Below are 22153 nucleotides of genomic sequence, written 5' to 3'. Positions count from 1 at the left end.
CTGCACGGCTTCTGTGCCTCTCCTCCAATGTACCTCACCTAGGCTGAGGTTAAGGGGGATGTTAGAGTGAGGCATTTGAATGTTAGAAAAGCAATTCCCCCTGCAAGTAAGGGAATGGCCTCCACACCAGACTGCTTAGAGTTGATAAAAGACCTCTGTAGGTCAAAGGCACAAGGAACTGGTACCTGGCTCATGACTTATAAGACTTTACCTATGAGAATCAGAAAGCTCACAAAGAGTTCTTGAATTTTCACTAAGAGGCAGTGAAATCATTACTTCCACAGAACAGGTTTAAAGGGATAGTGGAAAATGAAAATAAAGATACCTTTATAACTACCCCTCATGCAGCCTCTATGTTTAACACATGGATCCACTAAAATATATCACAGACATTTTCTGCCTTTTAAACAAAGTATGATGAGTTATTAAGAAAAGTTTAAGTTATTTTCAATGTTATCATGACTAATGCAATAATTAAAAAAACCTTGGATTTGAATACTACATTTTCAAAGCAACTCAATACAATGATGTCCCCAAGGCTTATGGAGATCTATGGGGTTATTTACCCGAGACTCATAATTCTTACATGTGTGTTTCCAATTTTCCTGACACGTCATTTGGTTTCTGTATTTTCCATTGTCACTTTCACTAATTTCTTTATGCTTCTCTGTATTATCTCCTCTCTCTTCTTTTAATTCATGTTTGGGAGATAAACTTGTTGGAATTGTGGGTTAAATAAGATTAAATAGTACCATGATCTTTATTTATTAATTGCTTACTAACCAACATTCTACATAGAGAAAGGTGCTGGATAACTGACTTATGAATCAGGGAATTCTGACTCAATTTATATATTAGGTAAAAATTAAAAACCAAAAGTGTGTACATACAAAGTATTCATTGATGTTAAGTATTTGATAAGTTATTCTGGCTTCATTTTTAATAGAATTTTTCTTTATGTACTTTTAAATTAGTTAATTAACTCAGCTAGTACATAGTCAGTACCTATTATGTGCCAGATGCTAAGCTGGTATCCATTAATGCTGCATTGGATTAAATTATTTAGTCAACTGCTTCTATTTGCATTCCTGAGCTCAATCCTAACCGTGCTCTGTAACTTGGACCAAGAAATGGATTTTCCATGTCTTTTGAGAATGGCAAATCTCTTATGCCACTTAAGAAGATGAAGAGACAATGCATTTAACACCAGATGGGGAATGAATTCTAACCCAACAAATGGGAGAGGATTTGCTGTGAGGACTGACAGCAATAAAACTCACACTTTACTTTCATATGATGCTTAGTTTTCCAGAATTCTTTAAGAACTGTCCTTGTGTTATACTTCCACAACAGCTTTCTGAAAGGTAAGACAACTCTGAATTCTGTAACAAGTGAGGCTAAATGTTCTAATTGCCCAGAGCCAGTAACCAAGTCAGGGCTAGAGTTGCATCTTTATTCTGTCAAATCCAGGCTTTTCTCTCTTAAATCAGGGCTCTAGCTTGCACTTTGGAGGGTTAATTTCTGCTGGTATAGTATTTACCGGGCTGATTTTGATGCTATGCGGATCACATATTTAGAGATATAATTGGACATCCTTATAGCCAAGTGGTTTCTCCAGAGTTCGAAATGCTCCGTCTGTGCCTGTGTTTGGGAACCTATATATTTCTGACCTCTGCTCTACTTACTAAAAGAGTTGGGTTATCAGAAACAAAACTGAAGGCCAAGAGTGGTTTTCATGCATTGAGCCCTTGGCATTGGTTCTTGGCAGCAAACCTCTGCCCTTCATGCAGCAGGAAGCTGAGGGAAAGTCCTGCTGCCCAAGGCTAGATGCTTTGGGAGAAGACATTCCTCACCACCAGCTCAGTGTAGAGGCTTCTGCTGAGGCAGCAAGGAAGGACTGAGGCTGGCGAAGGTCCAGGGTGTCCTAATTGCCATTGACTTTGAAGTCCTGCTTCCACTGCAGAGTGAAACTACAAGAGGAAAAAGAAATTGCCTACCCTACTGACACTCCCCACTTCCAGAAGCTCGGCTTCCACCTATGGAGCTGTCGGGCTCCCTTTTCTGGTCAGCACTGGGGAAGTCAGTGATGAGCAAGCCATTGAGGCTGAAATACACATTCAGGGTTTGCAGCCAACTCCAACGTTTCCCTCATTGCACATATTGTGTTGGGACAATGGTCTGATCAAATGTTTCCTAATTTCATTGTGGACTTCCGCTCTCTAATGAGTCCCTTTCTCCCAGCTCTAAATAAAGAAGATGCTAAAAACGTGACACACACTACAGATGGGTCACCCACATCTGGGCTTTTCATCTTAAAGACGGGGTGGGGGTGGGAAGGATGGTTAAGCAAGACGTGGCTGGCTTTCCTTATAAAAGGGGTGAGTGGGGAAAGGGGGGTAGAGAGATGAGGGAATGAGGCGGAATCATCCACCATTGTTACTGAATGACAGACGTATCCATTGGGACTAATTACAATAATGATCCCAGTCCATAACCGACTCAGAACTTGACTGTCCCTCTCTATGCCACATTCTCAAATGTGGGCACCTGGATTGCACCTATGAAGTTGACATTTACCAGAGAAATCCATGTACAGATGGATATTTGCATGTGAAAACCGGATAATTGTGTGTGTGAGAGCAAGAGAGTTTCTGTACACAATTACCAGCCTCTCCTCGAGATGTTGGGAGCAGTTTCTGGTCCTTTGGGAAACTGGCCTGCAATTTGCTGGTGCAGATTGGAGTTCAGGGAGTGTATGAGACACGTTCCCAGGTTTTAGGGAAGAAAGTGTGATGAGTTGAGATGGATGTATTGATCATCTGTGATGCACTCAGCACTGTAACATGGTATGTAAGAGCACAGACTGTGCCATCAGATGGACCTGGATTCCAATTCCAGCTCCACTACAGCTCTCACTAACGCAAAGTGCAGGGGAGTGTAGTTTCTTTGAGAAGCTATGAATAATTGCATATGTTTGAGCATTGGGTCTGCATGGTATTGTGGCAGAATCACGTAGGTCTCTGTATTAGGCAAGGTTCTCTAGAGGGACGGAACTAATAGGATAGATGTATATCCTATTAGTTTGAGGGGGATTTTATTAAGGAGCATTTACTCACACGATCACAAGGTGAAGTCCCACAATAGGCTGTCTACAAGCTGAGGAGGCAGGAAGCCAGTCCGAGTCTCCAAACCTCAAAAATAGGGAAGCCAACAGTGCAGCCTTCAGTCTATGGCCAAAGGCCTGAGAGCCCCTGGCCAGCCACTGGTTTAAGTCCAACAGTCCAAAAGCTGAAGAACTTGGAGTCCAATGTTTGAAGGCAGGAAGCATCCAGCAAAGGAGAAAGATGAAGGCCAGATGACTCACCAAGTCTGCTCTTCCATCTTCTGCTTGCTTTATTCTAGCCAAGCTGGCAGCTGATTAGATGATAACCACCCAGATTGAGGGTGGGTCTGCCTCTCCCATTCCACTGACTCAAACATTAATCTCCTTTGGTGACACCCTCACAGACACACCCAGGAACAATGCTTTGCATCCTTCAATCCAATCGAGTTGATGCTCAGTATTAACCATTACAGTCTCCAAGGGAACAGATTTGGCGCAGTGAGGTTAAATCTTTGGCAGAACAAGATTTGAACCAAGACTATCCCTTTTAACTGTCCTGCACTTAACCATCTCCCATGGGTGCTCAGTGAGCACTTGGTGAATAATGGGACTCGAAGCACAAAGATGTTCATCATTCTTCTGCGTGAGAATTTTCCTCTTCAGTTTGTGAGTCATGCTGGGTCCCGTAAAGAAGGAATCTTCAAGACCAGTTTTAGGGATACACGTAATTTCTAGAGCCAGTGCTTCCTGTAGTCAGCATTGAGGATCACAAAAGCCACAAGATGCCACAAGGAGTCTGTCCATTTTCTTTTTCTGTTTTCTTTCTTTTCTTTTTTCTTTTTTTGAGATGGAGTCTCGCTCTGTCGCCCAGGCTGGAGTGCAGTGGCACGATCTTGGCTCACTGCAAGCTCCGCCTCCCCCGTTCGTGCCGTTCTCCTGCCTCAGCCTCCCAAGTAGCTGGGACTACAGGCGCCCACCACCATGCCCAGCTAATTTTTTGTATTTTTAGTAGAGACAGGGTTTCACCATGTTAGCCAGGATGGTCTCAATCTCCTGACCTAAGGTGATCACCTGCTTCAGTCTCCCAAAGTGCTGGGATTACAGGTGTGAGCCACCGCACCCAGTCAGGAGTCTGTCTATTTTCTACACCTGGCTCTACTGTGTCTTTGGCTGAATCCTCTGCCTAGAGTGAACCACATCTTTCTCTCTTTCTCTTCTATTCTTCTTCAAGCTCAGATGAAGCTGTACCTCTTCTTGGAAAAACAAACCCATGAGAAAGGCACTAATCCTGTCCCCATTATATGGATGAGGAAACTGAGTTACAGAGAGATTAAGTAACCAAACCAACATCATAGAGCCAATACGTAGCAGAGCCAGGATTTGAATACTGACAGATTGGTTCCAAAACCAGTGCTCCTAATCACTATACCATGCAACTGCTTAATTAGAATAGTCAAGTGTGTGTGTGTGTGTGCGCGCGCGCGTGTGTGTTTTAAAAGCTCTAAGGCCCCTGGCAGTCTTAGAGCCTACTGTGGAGCTGGACCCTCAGTATACATAGTCAGTGCCTTTTTAATGAAGAAGATGAGGAGTTTATTTTGGCCTTGGACAGATCATGAAGTATTCTTGGGTTTAAGGCACATTTTGGTAGTTTTCTAACTTTACCAGCAGAATATAGTCAACAACTGGGAAGAGTGGGCCTTGGTGGCATTTTTATGCCACCAACTGGCTTTAGGTGCACCAGCTAAAAGCAATTTCTCACTGGAGGAGCTGCAAGAACCAGGGGAAAGTGGCACTATTCGTGCTGTGGTGTAAGTCACATTGCAGAGTCACATGTTCTGTTGCCAAATTTGGAGGAACGCCGTAATGTATTTTCTGTTGCAGCTCTGGGGCTTCTCCCAAACTCCTACTCCAATCCCCAAGGTCTTTTTTTTCCCTTCTGCAACAGGCTCTAGGAAGTCAACACACTTCCCTCTGCTTCAGAAGCTGCCACTGCCCTTTGGGGTTGCTTTCCTTCATACCCCCAAAGACAAACACACAAGACCTTTTTGTGTTTAAGGCTTTTACTGCTAATTGCAAAGGGAAAACAGAGCATCACAACAATGACAATGATGGAGAAGCAGTAGATGGTTCAGTATCTTACGAAGTCCTTGTTGTCTGGATCCTTTGTAGTTTTAAATTCCTTCTGAAATCATGAAGGAAAGCCTCAAAGATCTTGTGCCCTCTTCTGAAGATTGAACTCGCTTAATCTTCCCACTGTTTTCTGATTTCCCGTTTAGTGAGGTCATAGGAATAATTTTCTTCGTGTGACTCCTCTTCCCAGCCTCAACATGCAGTCTTTGGGCATCCAGTAGGTGTTTGACTTCTGTAAAGATTTCCAGAGTGAGTTACTCTGGCTGGTTCAATGCACTGCTCTTTCTCTGGGTCTTTCCCTACACTCACTAAGGTCCCCAAAGGCAGGAACCATTCCCTGTGCTTCTGTCTCCCCTCTTGTTGATGGGTTTATGGCCCAAAGCCTGAGCTTATTGTCTACACAAGCAATGTAGAAATAGTTTATGGCTGGACTTGGGGCTTTATCCCTGAAAGTAATTCTCTGATGGTAAATTTGTACTTACATACTTATTATGAATCAAGGGCATTTAGGGGAATGTAATTTTTATTTAAAACCATCTAGTAGATGTTAGCAAATACAAGAATAGGAGAGTGGGTTGAGCCAGTCTGCTTGGGTGAATGTCTGCTTGGAAATTACATACTAGGATATGCCTTCTTGAGTAATAAAATAAAGGCTGTCTGGAGTCAGATAGACGTGGAGGTGCAAGAAGAGGGTGTACAAATGTTCTTAGAGATAGATGTGGAGGTACAAGAAGAAGACATACAAATGTTCTTACTGTGCTTATACCATTGAATGCACTTTGATGATTTGGTGCCAGAAAAGCAGAGAAACACAGCTGCAAAGAAACAAGAAAGGAGAAAGTAGCATCAGAGGACCTGGGGAAGGGGCAGCCAGACCTGAGAGGCCAAGCTTAGAGACCAAACATCATACTTGGGCTGGGAAAGGCAGCATTTGATCAGGCGAGGGAGCAGGGAATGACTTTACTAAAGTATGACTAGAGATTGAAAGCACGTCAAGAGAAAGCCAAGAGCCATGTGAAGCAAGTAAGAAATATCAGCCCCAAGATCTGCTCTCCCTTCAGTATGGGTGGCCTTTTCCTGTTCTCTTGTCTGCGCTTTCTCAGCCAGTTGTGAATGATGAGGCCACCCAACAGAGATGATAAGCCCTCGAAACCTCTGTATTGTTATGGTCTTTTTCCAGCTAAGCGATTTCTTCATGATGTGGGGCAGAGGGTTGGAGCAACAGTTCCCAGCAGACCACCACGAGCTTCGCATGGGAGAAGCTGCCCTGAAGAGATACATGATTGAGAGCAGATGATGAAAATCATTATCACCATTTTGGCCAACTTAGAGGAGAACGCATATAGGATACTAAAATCTTATGGTGCTGGCGAGGCATTTGACGGGAATCTGGCATTGATTCAAAAGACAGTACATCTACCCTGAGACTGTTGAAATTTCAGCAACTTAAAATACGTGCCCACTTTAAGACAATATGTCAAGACTATAGTGAGTGAAATAATAATAATAGCTATTGTAATTTGAGTGGGAATTTCTTACAGTAGTCTGATTAACAGAGGGTCTTTAGTCAAGGATGTGCATTAACATCATCTATTGTACGAATGATAATCTACTAATGTGATACTATTAATACAAGAGTCGCTTTGTAGATTTGTCATCATTACCTTACATGTCCAATGAGTGTGTGTAAAAACAGTTAAGTATTTCTCCATTGTCCTTCTCCTTAAATTGGCCCATATTTTAAGCTCGTGCAGCTCTCCTTCACTTGCATGAGCATCTTCCCCAGCTCCTGGAGAAAGTCTGATGCTTGGTCAGACATTTCCTGCTTCTCTCCTCGGTCAATCTCCTTTTCAACATAAAGACCCTATCCCTTATTTCAAGCTCCTGATTAGTTGTCAAGTTACTGTGGGTCTCCTGGGCCTCACTACCTGTTTTGGATGGATTATCCAGCTCCGAAGCGCTGTCAGACTCTCCTCCCGGAGGACATCCATCTGAGAACCCCTGTCCTTCATCTCAGCACACTTTCTCTTAATACTCTTCTTACCGAATTAAAGAACTGGGAACCTCCACCTCAGCGTGGAAGAGCCATCGGTGCCAGACTCCAACCCGTGAGCGCAGCTACAGGGGGCTGCAGCCTGGAATGCCCTAGGGGCAGAGCTGTTCAAAACCTCGGGAGCCTACCTCTTGCACCAGGATGTAGGACAGGAGGTCAAAAGAGATGGTTTTGGAGCTTTAAGATTTAATGACTACCCTGTTGGGTTTCAGACTTGTGCGGGCTTATTGTGCCTTTCTTTTGGCCAGTTTTCGCCTTTCGGAATGGGAATGATACTCAATGCCTGCACCATCATTGTATCCTGGGAATAAATGACTTGTTTTTGAACTCACAGTGTCATAGGTAGAAGGAACTCGTCTCCAATTGAGACTTCGGACTTGCAACTTTTGAGTTAATGCTGAAACGGGTTAAGACTTTGGGGGACTATTGTGAAGACATGATTGTCTTTTGAATTATGAGAAGGACATGGGATTTGGGGGGCCAGGTGTGAAATGATATGGTTTGGACATTTGTCCTCTCACAATTTCATGTTGAAATGTGATTCACAATGTTGGAGGTAGGATTATGGCAGTGTATTCCTCACAAATGGCTTAGCACCATCCCGTTGGTAATGAGTGAGTTCTTGCTCAGTTAACTTATATGAGAGCTAGATGTTTAATGAGCCCAATTCTTCCTGCACTCTCTCTTGCTCCTGTTTTTGCCATGTCATACACCTGCTCCCCCTTCACCTCTCACCAGGATTGTAAGCTTCCTGAGGCCTCACTAGAAGCTGAGTAGTTGCTGGCACCATGTTTGTACAGCCTGTAGAACCATGAGCCAATTAATCCTCCTTTCTTTATAAATTACCTAAGTAATTACCAGGTTGTTTTTGTTTTCCGAAGTCTCACTCTTGACCCCCAGGCTGTAGCACAATGGCACGATCTTGGCTTACTGCAACCTCCACCTCTGGGGTTCAAGCGATTCTCCTGCTTCAGCCTCCTGAGTAGCTGGGATTACAGGCACCTGCCACCACACGCGGCTAATTTTTGTATATTTAGTAGAGACAGGGTTCCACCATGTTGGCCAGGCTGGTCTTGAAATCCTGATCTCAGGTGATCTGTCCGCCACGGCCTCCCAAAGTGCTGGGATTACAGTCGTGAGCCACCGCACCCGACCCAGGTATTTCTTTATAGCAATGCAAAAACAGACTAATACAACGGCCATTATGCTGCCTGCCACAGCTATGAAAAAATAGTGCTCACTACATAATATTATAGTGCATGCTATAGGGAGTCATAAATATGTTTCTTTTCTATACAACTTCTTATTTTCTTTGGACCTAATATTTGCATATTTTTTCTATTTGCTTGTGTTTTACATGTATCTATCATTCCTTCATCCCTAAACCATCTGATAAAACTGACAATCTTATTTCCTGAACATGCCAACTATTCTTTTAGCTTCACCTCTCTTTTCTTGGCACCATTCCTCAAGGGCTCTCTTTCTTCTCCAGTTTGGGTTTTGCCCTTTTGAGGTGCAGCATAGGTGTTTTCTTGTGGTTTCTCTTCAATACCATCCTGATTCTTTTCTCTCTCTGTTCTGTTTTAGACGCTCTGTTTCCAGGATCCCATGTCTTTTTTGTTGTTATTTACACTCCCATTTAACTGAATCACATCAGTCTTCCTACCAGTTCTCCTGTTATCCTGGCCTCCTGTGTGATCTGTAACCCAAACACCTGGGTTTTTCCAGGATTCTTCAAGGAACAAGATCTTGTATTTGTGGCTTTGTCTGCTGCAGGTTTAAATTTCAACTTTCCCTGCCTGGTCTGCTAACTCAGCTGCAGTTCACCTCTCTTCCAGCTCTCAGCTGTTGTTGATAGATACCAATTGTGTATTGTCATCTCTCAAAGTCTCTTTGGCCATGTGGGCTTGAGCCGCTTTTTGTTTCTTGCTGACATTTTAGTGAGATTTCGGCAGGGAGAGGAGAAGAATGGCTGTGTGGACGCCTCTGCTCCGGGAACTGATTACTTGGCTTCCACACTTGGTTCAGCTCTTCCACTGAAGGCATGGGATTGTTTATTTTTCCCACAGATATTTTTGACATATCCTAAAATGGAAGCTATTGCACTAACTGCCACTACATTATTTATTTTGTCATGTAGTAGGGTATGTGCTGAGATGGCCAAACCCCATTGCTGTATTTTTTTAGTAGTATAATTTCTTTTTTGCTTTGCTTCAAAGACTCTAAATTATTTTAATAGGTTTATATATTTGTCTTTTTCTCTTGAATTAAGACAGAAATAATTTTTCCAATGACTCTGTTATCTCAGTTTCGTATTAAAACTCTCAAACTTCACTTAGTGGCTCTAGCAGGACAATCCGAGGTGTGTGATAGGAATGTCTCAGTCTCACTTGCCTGCTCATACACATGAAACCATGGTTGTAAAAATACTCTTGCTGGCTGCAGAAAACTAAATTGCATCCAGGATTCTTTTCTCTATTTTTTTTTTACATGAATCCCTAGGGACATTAACATGTGTCCAGAAATCAGTTCTGGTCATTTATGACTTCACTGATGGCTAAGCCAGGACCACACAGTAGCCCCATGCTGCAAATTTCTGCAGGGTTCACTCTGTAGTGAGACCATTGCTGGTACTGCTGGAGGTATCATTTTCCATGAAAACAGGCTCTTCCTCTCTCTGATGCAGAGGAACTAAACATCTCTAGCCTCGGTGCCAGTCACCCTTGCAGGTGAGAGACAAGCTCCAGTGTTGGGTGCTTGGGAGTGGAGATTCTCAGGCCTTTCTGTGTTGTGACTTGCCTCTTAACCCTGGCATGGCTTAGCTTTGGTCTTCCAGCTCAATCCGAATAGATCTGCAGGGATGGGGCTCCCATCAAGCAGCAACCTCCACTTACTTGCAGTAGATCTTTGTTAATCCATCCATGAGATATCTCCATGATAAGAGGAAGGATATTCTCACCCAGCTTTACATTCTATCAGCAAAAGTTTCACAGTAAAACTGCCTCGACCCAGTGTAATCTGGTTCTATCAACTCACATACTCTCACCACAGCATCCATCCTCCTTAAAACTTCCACCCTTTCCTGGGAGTTCTCTCTCTCATTCATTAGGCATGGTTCTATATCCGAGAAACCCAAGGGGTATTAGAGTTCAATCCACCTTTTCCTACATGAGCTCCTTAGTTCTTATGTGGATTTAAGTACAAATAGAGGCAAGGGAGAATCCACCTCTCCTGGCCCTCTGTCCCAACTCCTCTGGGGCCAGCCATGTCCACCACACAGTGCAACAGAATAGCTGGAGGGTAATTTTGTTTAAGACAGTGATCTCCAAAGTGAGTTTCACAAGATGGTGTGAGAAGAAAAAAATGTATAATTTCTATTTATTTATTTAGAGACAGAGTCTCATACTGTTGCCTGGGCTGGAGTGCAATGGTGCAATCTCAGCTCACTGCAAACTCCGCCTCCCAGGTTTGAGTGATTCTCCTGCCTCAGCCTCCCAAGTAACTGGGATTACAGGTGCCTGCCACCACACCTGGCTAATTTTTTGTATCTTTAGTAGAGACGGGGTTTCATTGTGTTGGCCAGGCTGGTCTCGAACTCCTGACCTCGTGATCCGCCAGCCTCAGCCTCCCAAAGTGTTGAGATTACAGGTGTAAGCCACCGTGCCCAGTCAATTTCTATTTGTTTTTTAATTGCATGCTTTAAAAAAATTTGCATGCATGTTTTACATGCGTGCGTAAACATTACAATCTATGGTCAAATATTTTTTCCGAGTGGAGTACAGTCTTGTAACAGTAGGTAATCCAACAGTGTCTACAAGATGGACCTGTGGGGCCCCAGATACCCATTGTGTTGGTGTATTTGATAATTTCACTTTAAGGCTCACTGTTGTAGTGTTTCTGTGTGGATATCAAGACTGCTTACCCGTTTTTACTTATCATTAGAGTGATGAAGGTTTTTGCTTTCCACTCTCAGGAAATTCACACAATATTTGCCTACCAAGGCTTTTAGGTTCATAAAGCAACATTAAAATTTAAAACAGATTGCATTGAACTTCTGGTGTTACTACTGTTATTACCTAAATTTTGTCACCTGTGGCGAGATAAATTTTCATTCTTTTTTCCACTTGTGAACCAAATGCTCCCTTTAGGTTTCTTTACAATCGCTATGTGGCTAATTGCTTTCACCTACAGAAAACCTAGATATGTAAGGGTTTCTCTTTGAATTAGGCCTTCAAAAATCTAAAACAAAAAAAATTGACAAATGAGTCTATTTACCATAGCCAACTGAACTGCATATATTCCCATTAAGGTCCATTTAGGCATTGCTAGTAGACGTTGTTGACTTCCCAGACTTTGGGCCTGGCTTATCCAAATGGACTCACGTAAGGCCATGTTGAAGAAGGGTAGCAAATAACTCAATGGCATAAACACTGAACTGCAATATTCGTGTGGCAAGAGGGCATATATGGAGAGCATGGGCCGGGTCTGACTTGCTAGTTTCATAGTCTCTAAGGTCAGTGACTCAGGCGCCATAGAGCACTGCATTTGGGACCTATGGTGTCTAGAAGTCATGTGTTTCACTCTTTACTCCATATCCACCACCATCCCCAGCCTCCAAGAAGACCCCCAGTGATCCCCACCTCCAGTGTTCATACCTGTATGGACTCTTCCCACACTGGAGAAGGGATGGTCTGTGTGAACAATAAAATATGGCAAAAATGATTGCATATCATCACTTCCAAGATGAGGTTATAAAAGACACTGTGGCTTTTGTTTTGGTCACTTTCCTTCATTCTCTTTCTCTCTTGGATCATTTGATTCTGGGGAACTGAGATGCCATGTCATGAGCAGCTTTGTGGTAGGCCCTATGCTAAGTGCTGGGTATACAGGGAGTGCACCATAATTGTGCCTGTGCATAGCCACTGCTCTCCAACCTGGGCAACATAGCAGGAGACATTGACAAGATAGATAATGTAGGAAACTTAATAGGGAGAAGAATCTGAAATTCAACTAGAAGAAGGAATAGAATTTGTATTGACATTCTGAGGCCATACTTAGCTCCAAGAAGAACTGCTGAGAGTAGAAAGGTACCTGCTAGAGGAGTGAGCTGTTTTATGATCAAATCATTTATTCATTTTTTCATCCAATAGTTTCTATTGAGTATCTGGTATGCATTAATCACTGGGGTAAGTCAGAGGTAGCCCTAACCTTCATAAAGCTTATAATGTACAGAGATAGATAGAGAGAGATACTAATTGTACAAAGAGAATTAAATCGCCATTATAATATTATACTTAAATAAAAAGTTTCCTTTCCTTTAAATACTGGGTATACAGAGATAAGATACATTCCCATTTAAAAAAATTAGTCAGTTTTTCAGAGGAGACAGCAATGTGCTCAAGCAGTGCAGTGTACCATGGTACGTGCAACAGCGGAAGAGTGGATACACCTTCTCTGGAGTTTCAAGGAAACGATGCTTGTCTCAACTTTGGTTCATTGAAGAATTGCCTTTTAAACTGGAGAGGAAAAAAAAAATAGATGTCTCGAGGCAAATGGGGAGGTGGCGAGGGGAAAGGAGTCTTTTCAGGCAGACAACTACAGATGTAAGGGCAGGAAATTGAGTTCTATATGAGTTTAATGGGAAAAAAAGGAACTTAGAACTTTCTCTCGTGGACCTCACTGGAAATATAAAAGATGTGTAAGAGAAAATGTCCTCTAAAATCTTATGCCCTCCCAAGATTCGAAGCCATAAGAGATCCCTTGAGATGCTGAGAAAGCTTGAACCTGATGCTGTCCAATATGGTAGCCACTAGACCTGTGTGGTTATTTGGTTCTTGAAATGTGGCTGGTTTGAATCAAATGTGCTCCTAAGTCTAAAGTATCAAAATTTGGAGATGTCACAAAAAAGGTAAATTATCTCATTAATAATTTTTTTATATTGATTACATGTTGAAATGATGTTTTTGGTGTATTGAGTTGCATAGAACACATTGTTAAAATCGATTTTACCTCTTTCTTTTCACTCTTCTCAAAGGGACTGCTACTCAGTTTAAAATGCTATCTGTGGTCTGCCTTGTGGCTGGCATTGTCTCCCTTGTGGACAGTGCTGGTTTATAGGCTGCTGTGGCAATGGCCCAAGAGAGCCTCTGGCAACAGCACTGTGGATGGAAAAGAAGGGAGCCCAGGCATATTGAGAGGACCACAACCCATTTGCTTTCCTGGACACTCACTCTGTGCTGAGGGGGTCTAGTGTAGGGCCTGGGGAAAGCTGAGCTGGAGAAGAGTTAGTATTGGGTTCAGATTCAGAGAAGGGTGCTGTGTGCAGGCAGCCCTCTGACATGGGTGCTCACACCCATTCCTGGTGACTGGTGTAAGATAATGCATTCACGCCACACCCTCCCACCACATCAGAAGCTTTTTAGTTCAGAATTCTTTGAAACCTTTGCTTCCCTTTTGCTTCTTTTTTTTTTTTTTTTTTTTTTTTTTTTTTTTTTTTGAGACGGAGTCTGGTTCTGTCGCCCAGGCTGGAGTGCAGTGGCCGGATCTCAGCTCACTGCAAGCTCCGCCTCCCGGGTTCACGCCATTCTCCTGCCTCAGCCTCCCCAGTAGCTGGGACTACAGGCGCCCGCCACCTCGCCCGGCTAGTTTTTTGTATTTTTTTAGTAGAGACGGGGTTTCGCCGTGTTCGCCAGGATGGTCTCGATCTTCTGACCTTGTGATCCGCCCGTCTCGGCCTCCCAAAGTGCTGGGATTACAGGCTTGAGCCACCGCGCCCGGCCTCTTTTGCTTCTAATATTATAGCATGGGTGGAAGAAAAGACAAGGGCTGTGCTCTGAGAAAGGGAAGGGATACTTGGCAATAGAGGGGAAGCCTAGCTAACTTCTTTAGAGGAGTTGAGTCTGGTTCTGGACACATTCCATTTGCCCTGCTGGAAGGTCTGAGAGTCTAACAAGTCTCTATCAGGCTGCATGATTTGGGGTCTTCACTGGCTATATGTTGGGGCAACCCACATCTTATTTTCTTGACTTGTAAAGGCCTGGAACTAGGCTTTATTGGGCTGAAAAAGGATATAGGAATTTCCTGGGCCTAAAGACTTTATGGTCTGTATTGACCCATAATTGGAGGGACTGACCAGATCAATTGCTGGAGGTCATCTGAGTTGTTGACCAGGCTCTGAAATGGGGTGCTGATTCTATTTTAGTCTCTCGTACAAATTGCTGTGCGACCTTGCTGAAGATAGCAGCATCTCTCTTTATATCCTATTGGTTAACCAATTTCCGGATCTGAATAGCCAGGGTGCTCTGTAGATTTACTTTAAAACATTTTTTAAGTACAACATCAATAAGAACATCATGCTTTTTTAGGTAGAAAGCACTTTGGAGGAGAATAATTGATTGTGTTCCAGGACCTCTGGGTGGAACTGTAATATTAATAGAAGAGAACATTGCCCAATTCTGGGAATGTTGAAGCAGGTGGAAATGAACTGGGGGAACAGCATCTTCTGTGCCCCCTTCAGGTTACTCTAGACAGTTAAAGCATACGTGGTCTGAACTATCTCCACACAGCAGACCCAGGCTGACTAGCCCTCCTAATCAAAGACCTAGGGTAGAGTTTTAGGGAATTACTCTGTTTTAGTTTGTTAGTTTGCCATAACAAAGTACCATAAATTGGGTGACTTAAACAGCAGAAATGTATTCTTGCATAGTTCTAGAGGCTGGAAGTCTGAGATCAAGATGTTAGGAGGGTCGGTTTCTTCTAAGGGTTTTCAGTGTAACTCTTATTTCATGCTTCTCTCCTTAGCTTCTGGTGGTTTGCCAGTAATCTTTGGCATTCCTTGGCTTGCAGGCTCATCATCTAGATCTCCGCCTTCAGGTTCACATGATGTTCTCTCTGTTTGCATGTCTGTGTCTAAATTTCTCCTCATAAGGACATCAGTTATATTGGATAAGAGCCCACTCTAAATCATTGTAACTTGATTACATTTTGTTTCATGGTGGACAGATCTATGTAACCCTACTCCCAAAGTCCAAGGAAGCTGAGAGGCTAAAGAAAGAGGCTGACAAATCCAGTTTCTCAGAAAGAACTGGGACTTATGAATAGAAGCCATGTCTGTGTCTCAGGGGATGGCAAGACAAGGTGGTGGACCCCTGCACCATTATCCCCCAGACCCAGGGCTTATATACCATAAATAAAGGGGTGGTTCAGAAAGGATATGTGAGACAATTGAAGTATGATAACATCAAGGTTGTCTTACCTAAGGCCAAGATTTACAGTAAGTACCCAAGTTTGCACAAGGAACAATAGATAAACTGGAAATCTTAGAGACTTTCCTAGAACGGTGGTTAATCAGAATCCAACATGGCTGATTAGCATCCAAGATGGGATCACTTAAACCTCCACACTGCTGTAAAGAACTTGTCTCCAATAATCTTACATTCTGAGGAACTGGGGATTAGGACTTCAATATATAAACACAGAAACTTGGAGGAAAAATATCTTTTGCCTTATGTAATTTTTATACATACCTAGTGGGCCTATTGAGTAACCTCCCCTTGTTGATGGATCCATGTGAACTGATGTTATTTTTCTATAACTGCTACGTTTGTTTTCTTTTAAACATCTTTTACTCTCTAGGTCCTCATTGCTTGAGCACATCCTACACTGATTCCATAACTTTTCACTTATTAAAACTGCCTCATTTGGTTACTATGATTCTGATCCATTCTTCCCTAAGGGGAAAGAATAACAAAGAAGAGGCTTTGTTTCTAGTGGTATAGCTGGTATGATAGATACTGTACAGGAGCCTCCCAAATGAGACAACTAAAATACTTCTTTAAAGATATAAGCACCTTTTTTTTTTTTTTTTTGAGACGGAGTTTCACTCTGCCACCCAGGCTAGAGTGCTGTGGTGCGATCTCGGCCACCACGCCGGCTAATTTTTTGTATTTTTAGTAGAGACAGGGTTTCACCATGTTAGCCAGGATGGTCTCAATCTCCTGACCTCGTGATCCACCTGCCTTGGCCTCCCAAAGTGCTGGGATTACAGGCATGAGCCACTGCATCCGGCCATAAATGTCTTTTTAAATACACTGCTGAGCTGGAATGAAAGTAAGACACCATCAGAGTTTTTCTTTTCCAATACACTTTTTAGTTTGGAATAATTTTAGATCTACAGAAAAGCTGCAAAGATAGCACAGAGTTCCAGTTTCAGTTTCCCCTAAGGTTATTATCTTATATTAAGATGACATCTTTTCCAGACTTCCATATTGCACCTGAAATCCCAGTTACTCAGGAGACTGGGGCAGGAAAATCGCCTGAACCCAGGAGGCAGAGGTGGCAGTGAGCTGAGATGGTGCCATTGCACCCCAGCCTGGGTGACAGAGTAAGACTCCATCTCAAAAAAACAAAAAACAAAAACAAACGAAACCTCCATATTAAAGTTAGTACATCACTGTTGGCTCCAGACTTTCTACAGAGTTCACTCGTTTTCCCACTAATGTCCAGAATCCATTCCAGGGTACTGTCCATGGTGTATTGACTTGTTCTGTCCCATCAGTCTCCCTTGGCCTGGTCTATGCCAGTTCCTCAGTCTTTCATTGTCTTTCATGATCTGGACAGTTTTGAAGAGTCCTGGTTAGGTATTTTGCTGGATGTCCTTTAATTTGAATGTATCTGATATTTTTCTCAAGATTATAGCATTCTAAACAAAGTAAAAATGAGGACACTGTACCAAAACTGGCTTTCTCCCAAACTTGCTGCCAAACCTTGAAGACTTGAGTCCTTGAGCATACGTTTTGACAGCCTCACAAGGCATCCGGGGCAGGACATCTAGATTGCCCAAGGTGAGGAATATAATAGAAAAACACAGCCCACCCCCCCACTCCACCACCTCTGTGTCAAGCTGAGAGCGCAAGTCCCTATTGGATTGATGGGAAATAAATTCCGCCATTCAGAAAAGGACAGTGAGAACACCTTTCTGCCGCAACCTAAGGAGCTAGGTAGAGGAAAAAGAGATTTTCCTGTGAGAATGTGTATAACCATAAGCCATGGATGGTTACATGTGAGCTTTCCGTCTGGTGTGGGCTGAAGACACTTCATGCAAAAAAGAAAAAAATAATAATTTAAAGAGATCCTGGGTTAGTATCACCACAAAGTATATTTAGTATTTTTGGGGTGTGTGTGTGTATATATATGTGTGTGCATGTGTGTGTTATCTAAAAATATAATGTCTAGAAATAACATATATATACACACACATATATGTAATAGTTGGATTTTTTGAAAAATTAATGATTAAACAGACTAACAAAATTTAGAGCCAGAAGATTGATCTAGACAAAGCATTCAGTCTGGGGTCCTGTGAGACAAAGAGTTAGAAAAGATGAAAGAAAGATTAAAATAAAATAAGAATAGAATGAGGTCTACCAGTCCTGTCCAGTGGAATTTTCTACAATGATGGAAGTGCCTTAAAATAGCTACATGTGGATAGTGGCCAGTATATTGGACATCGCAAGTTTAAATGTTGTCTAATCAGTGTTTCAGAAGGAAATGATTAGAATGGGGAAGAGGCACTATCCAAGAAGAAAATGGCTGAGAATTTTCCAGAATTATGGTAAAACACCAATATTTTTTCTAGAAGCCCGCCCCCCTGAACTCTAAGTAATGTACAAAGAAATATACACTTCGGCTCACCATAGCCAAGCTGCAGAATATCAATAGACAAAAGAAGATTTTTTACAAAGCAGCCAGCGAGAAAAGACTGATCATCCACCAAGGAATGGTAGTCTGGTCGATGGGTGCTTCTCGTCAGGAACAGAGGAAACTGCTGCACTGGGGAATAATATCTTCAGTGTGCTCAGAGAAAATTTGTCAACATATAATACTTTATCTTGCAAAACTACAGTTTAAGAATGTGAATAAAATGAAGACATTTACAGACAAACCACAACTGAAAAAGCTTATCATAGAAAGACCATTGCCAAAGAAAATTCTGGAAGATGACTTTAGGCTGAAGGAAAATTATTCCAAGTGAAAAGTATGATATACAGGCAAGAATAGTGAGGCAAGATGCAGGTAAATCCAAATTTAAACTGCTTAAGCAATAAAAATAAAGTCTAGTTTGTGTAGAAAAAGAGACTGAACAAATTAAACTATTATAAAACAATAGCATGTACTATGGGAGAGGCTTGATCAGAGTTAGTTATATAAATATAGTCCTATTAAAAGGAAGAGTAAGCACTAACAAATACAACAAAGCTCTTAACTTGCAAACGACCAGAGACTAAAAATAGAATTTAAAAAATTATAATAATTCAGAAGGGAAGAAGGGATATAGACAATTTGAACAGTGTAATTAGCAAGCTTGATCAACTGGACCTATAGAACATGACACCCAGCTGTAGAAAAAATATCTGACTTTCAAAATATATGGAATATTAATGCAGATTGCCCCAGTGCCAGGCCATAATGCTGGATTTCAAAAGATTGCAGTCTCAAACCACAAATAAAGTTATAACTAGTATATTAAATAAAATGTGGAAAACCCTCACTTATTTGGAACTTAAACGTGTATACACACATAGACATACATGCTTCCAAACAATTTAAGGGCCAAAAAATATTAATGAAAATTTAAAAATACTTGGAACCAAATGACATTTAACATATTGTCAATCAAAACTTGGGAACACAGTTAAGCCAGTCCTTAGAAAGTTAATGCCTACATTAGAAGAGCAGGAAGGACCAAAATGATTGAGCTAAGCATCGAACTTAAGAAGTAAGGAAAAGACAGCAGAATGAATCTACCAAAAAAGTAGAAAGGAAAGAACAGATATCTATTAGTACAACCTGTGATGGTTATAACATTTTTTTTCATCCATTTAACCAATATTTATTGAGCACCCAGGACATAGTAGGAAAAGACAAAAGTTCCTAACTCTCAAGCTTCTCTTCTCATGGGAGAGCAGACAGTCAACAAAGAAACGGAATGAATGAATGAACAAATAGCTTAATTTCAAGTAGTGAGAAGCACATTGAAGCTGAAGTAGGTACGCAGAACAAAGGAATAGAGTGATGAGCGGTGAGGAGTCGATGGTGGCTATTATTTATTTATTTATTATTATTTTCCTTTCAACTTTTATTTTAACTTCTGGGATACATGTGCAGGATGTGCAGTTTTGTTACACAGGTAACCATGTACCGTGGTGGTTTGCTGCACAGATCATCCCATCACCTAGGTATTAAGCCCAGCATCCATTAGCTATTCTTCCTGACGCTCTCCCTCCCCCTCCTTTACCTGCCCCTACCCACAGGCCCCAGTGTGTGTTGTTCCCTCCATGTGTCCACGTGTTCTCATCATTCAGTTCCCACATGTGAGAACATGTGGTGTTTGGTTTTCTGTTCCTGCGTTAGTTTGCTGAGGATAACAGCTTCTGACTCCATCCATGTCTCTGCAAAGAACATGGTCTCATTCTTTTTTATGGCTGCATAGTATTCCATGCTGTACTTGTACCACAGTTTCTTTATCCAGTCTATCATTGATGGGCATTTCGGTTGATTCCGTGTCTTTGCTATTGTGAATAATGCTGCAATGAACATACATGTGCATATATCTTTTATAACAGAATGATTTAATATTCATTTGTATATATACCCAGTAGTGGGATTGGTGGACCAAATGGCATTTCTGCCTCTAGGTCTTTGAGGAATCGTCACACTGTCTTCCACAGTGGTTGAACTAATTTACACTTGGCAGTGGCTATTTTAGACTTTAGGATGTCTTCTGAGGACAGGAACCCATATAGCCATGAGGAAAAGTAAAAGGCCTGCATCCTAAATCATAGAGTGGTGAGGGACTCCTTGCTAGATGCCTTCCTGCATGTGGCCATTCGTGGCTGGGCCAGGGCTATAGATGGGGATATTGCCACTCTGGACAAGGAGATGAAGCAGGCAGATCATTTCCCTCCAGGACTTCAAGACCTTTGACCAATTCCTTGCCATTCGTCAGACTCATGTCTTCATGTTGCCCTTGGCTCTCCTGTTCTCCTGGCTGCCCTGCCAGGCTTCTTGGGAAGCCCTCCATGCTCTGACCATTGCCTCTCACCCTTTCTCTGTCAGGCTTTGTTCTGTTCCCCTAGGAGCCTGGCAGTGTGCATAGAACACTGGGCTGGTGGTCACTGCAGCCCAGTTCTGAGTCTGGCTGAGTGGCACTGGCTGAGTTGCTCCCTAGGTCTCCTTTCTTCATCTGCAAAATGTGCAGGTGAGTATATGATCTCTAGGAACGCCTCCAGCTCTGTGATCTCATGATGCTGGGAAATTAGTCCGTGTTAGGGATACCCAAAAATGCATCCATGTAGAAAAATGTATATCCTGCCAGTCACTTTTACCATTTCAACACTTTTCTATATCTTAGCCCAAATAAATGGAGTTCTATCAACTTTTCAGGCAAAGTGAGGATGATGGGGAGGGGAAAGGTAATGTTGCCATTTGGGAAACTCAGTGACTTCCAGGAGAGCAAAGAATCCAGGGTTTAATTGCAATTGAGAGGATCAGCAAAGAATTTACATGGAAGTTGGAATTCAAGTAGGGTTTTGAAGGATAGTTAGGACTTCAAAAGGTAGGAAAAGGCCTTCCAGAATAAGAGACCAATATAAGCAATACCCAGAAATTAGGGAAGAGGATGGTGCATTCACCCTGTTTATATCGTGTCTGGACAGGTGCAGGTAGCAGGCAGCAGGCAAATGTTATAAGTGTGTAGGCTCTGGTTCCTTGTAGAGTGTTATAGTAGCAACCTCTTCTTTCATGCCAGGTTTCTGCTATGTGCTTTATATACTTTCAGAAGCTTAATCCTCAAACCAATCTTTTGAGGCTAGGCACTGCTAGAATCCCCATTTTAGGAATGATGCAACTGAGGCTTAATGACGATCTATAGTGATAAAGATGGGATTCAAATGCAGGTCTAATTATAATTTATGCCAGGAGAAGGGGATTCCACAGGGCTGAGGGAAATGAAAAAGCCAAAAGTGCGAGCTGGGAATTTCGGAAAGGGAGTCAGTAGATCTAAAGAAATGCTGGGTCTGTGCTTGTGACGAGGGAAGTCGTGAGTCTGTTGACTTTGGTGGTTTAGTGCCTTTTTGGAGTGAAAAGTTCATAATGAAAGTTCTGCTTGACAGATGATAATGGCTCTAGAGGGAATCATGAGGGAATACAAGTGTGTACTCTGCATTATCCTAAATGCAGTTTCTGGAGAAAGAAGAATGGCATGAGGCTTGTCATTCTGTCTCTGGGGGAGACATCCCATGGTGTGTGCAGTAACGGGCTGATAAGCTGGCTCTCTGACAAACCACACACACATACATACACACACGTGCACACACACACCCCTTGATTTGTAGCATTTGTTGAGTTCATGGTGTACGTGCTCCTTCCATGGCTAATTTCAAGGTACCAATGTGATATCATGGATTTGGGAAGAGAGGCACACAACTAGTCCTAGAGCCCCTGCAAGCAGGGCTCAGCACACCCCTGGGGTTTCATCACAGGGCAGACTTGCAGCCTGGGGCGGATGCTGGAAGGATGAGGAAATGCATTGCTCCTCCCTCCAATGTCCTCTTTTCTAACAGATGGTCCTCTTTTCCTCTGCGGAGGTATAAAAAAAGAGACGATGTGAGACTCCAAACAAGAGCAAAGGTCTAAGAAATCAACCCCTTGGGGCCACTAAAGGTCCATCTCCTAATGCCTGCCTGAGTACACTCAAGAAATAAGAGTTGAAATGAATGAAAGCATGAACAAATGAACCTGCCTCTAAGAGGCTCCATTTCTCCCTTAATGTGTAGTTGAGCTGAGTCTGCTAATTTCCTTCCAGGGGC

This window comes from Trachypithecus francoisi, unplaced genomic scaffold (assembly GCF_009764315.1).
Source record: "Trachypithecus francoisi isolate TF-2019V2 unplaced genomic scaffold, Tfra_2.0 Lachesis_group10, whole genome shotgun sequence".
Lineage (NCBI taxonomy): Eukaryota > Metazoa > Chordata > Mammalia > Primates > Cercopithecidae > Trachypithecus > Trachypithecus francoisi.
This window is presented reverse-complemented; position numbering follows the sequence as displayed.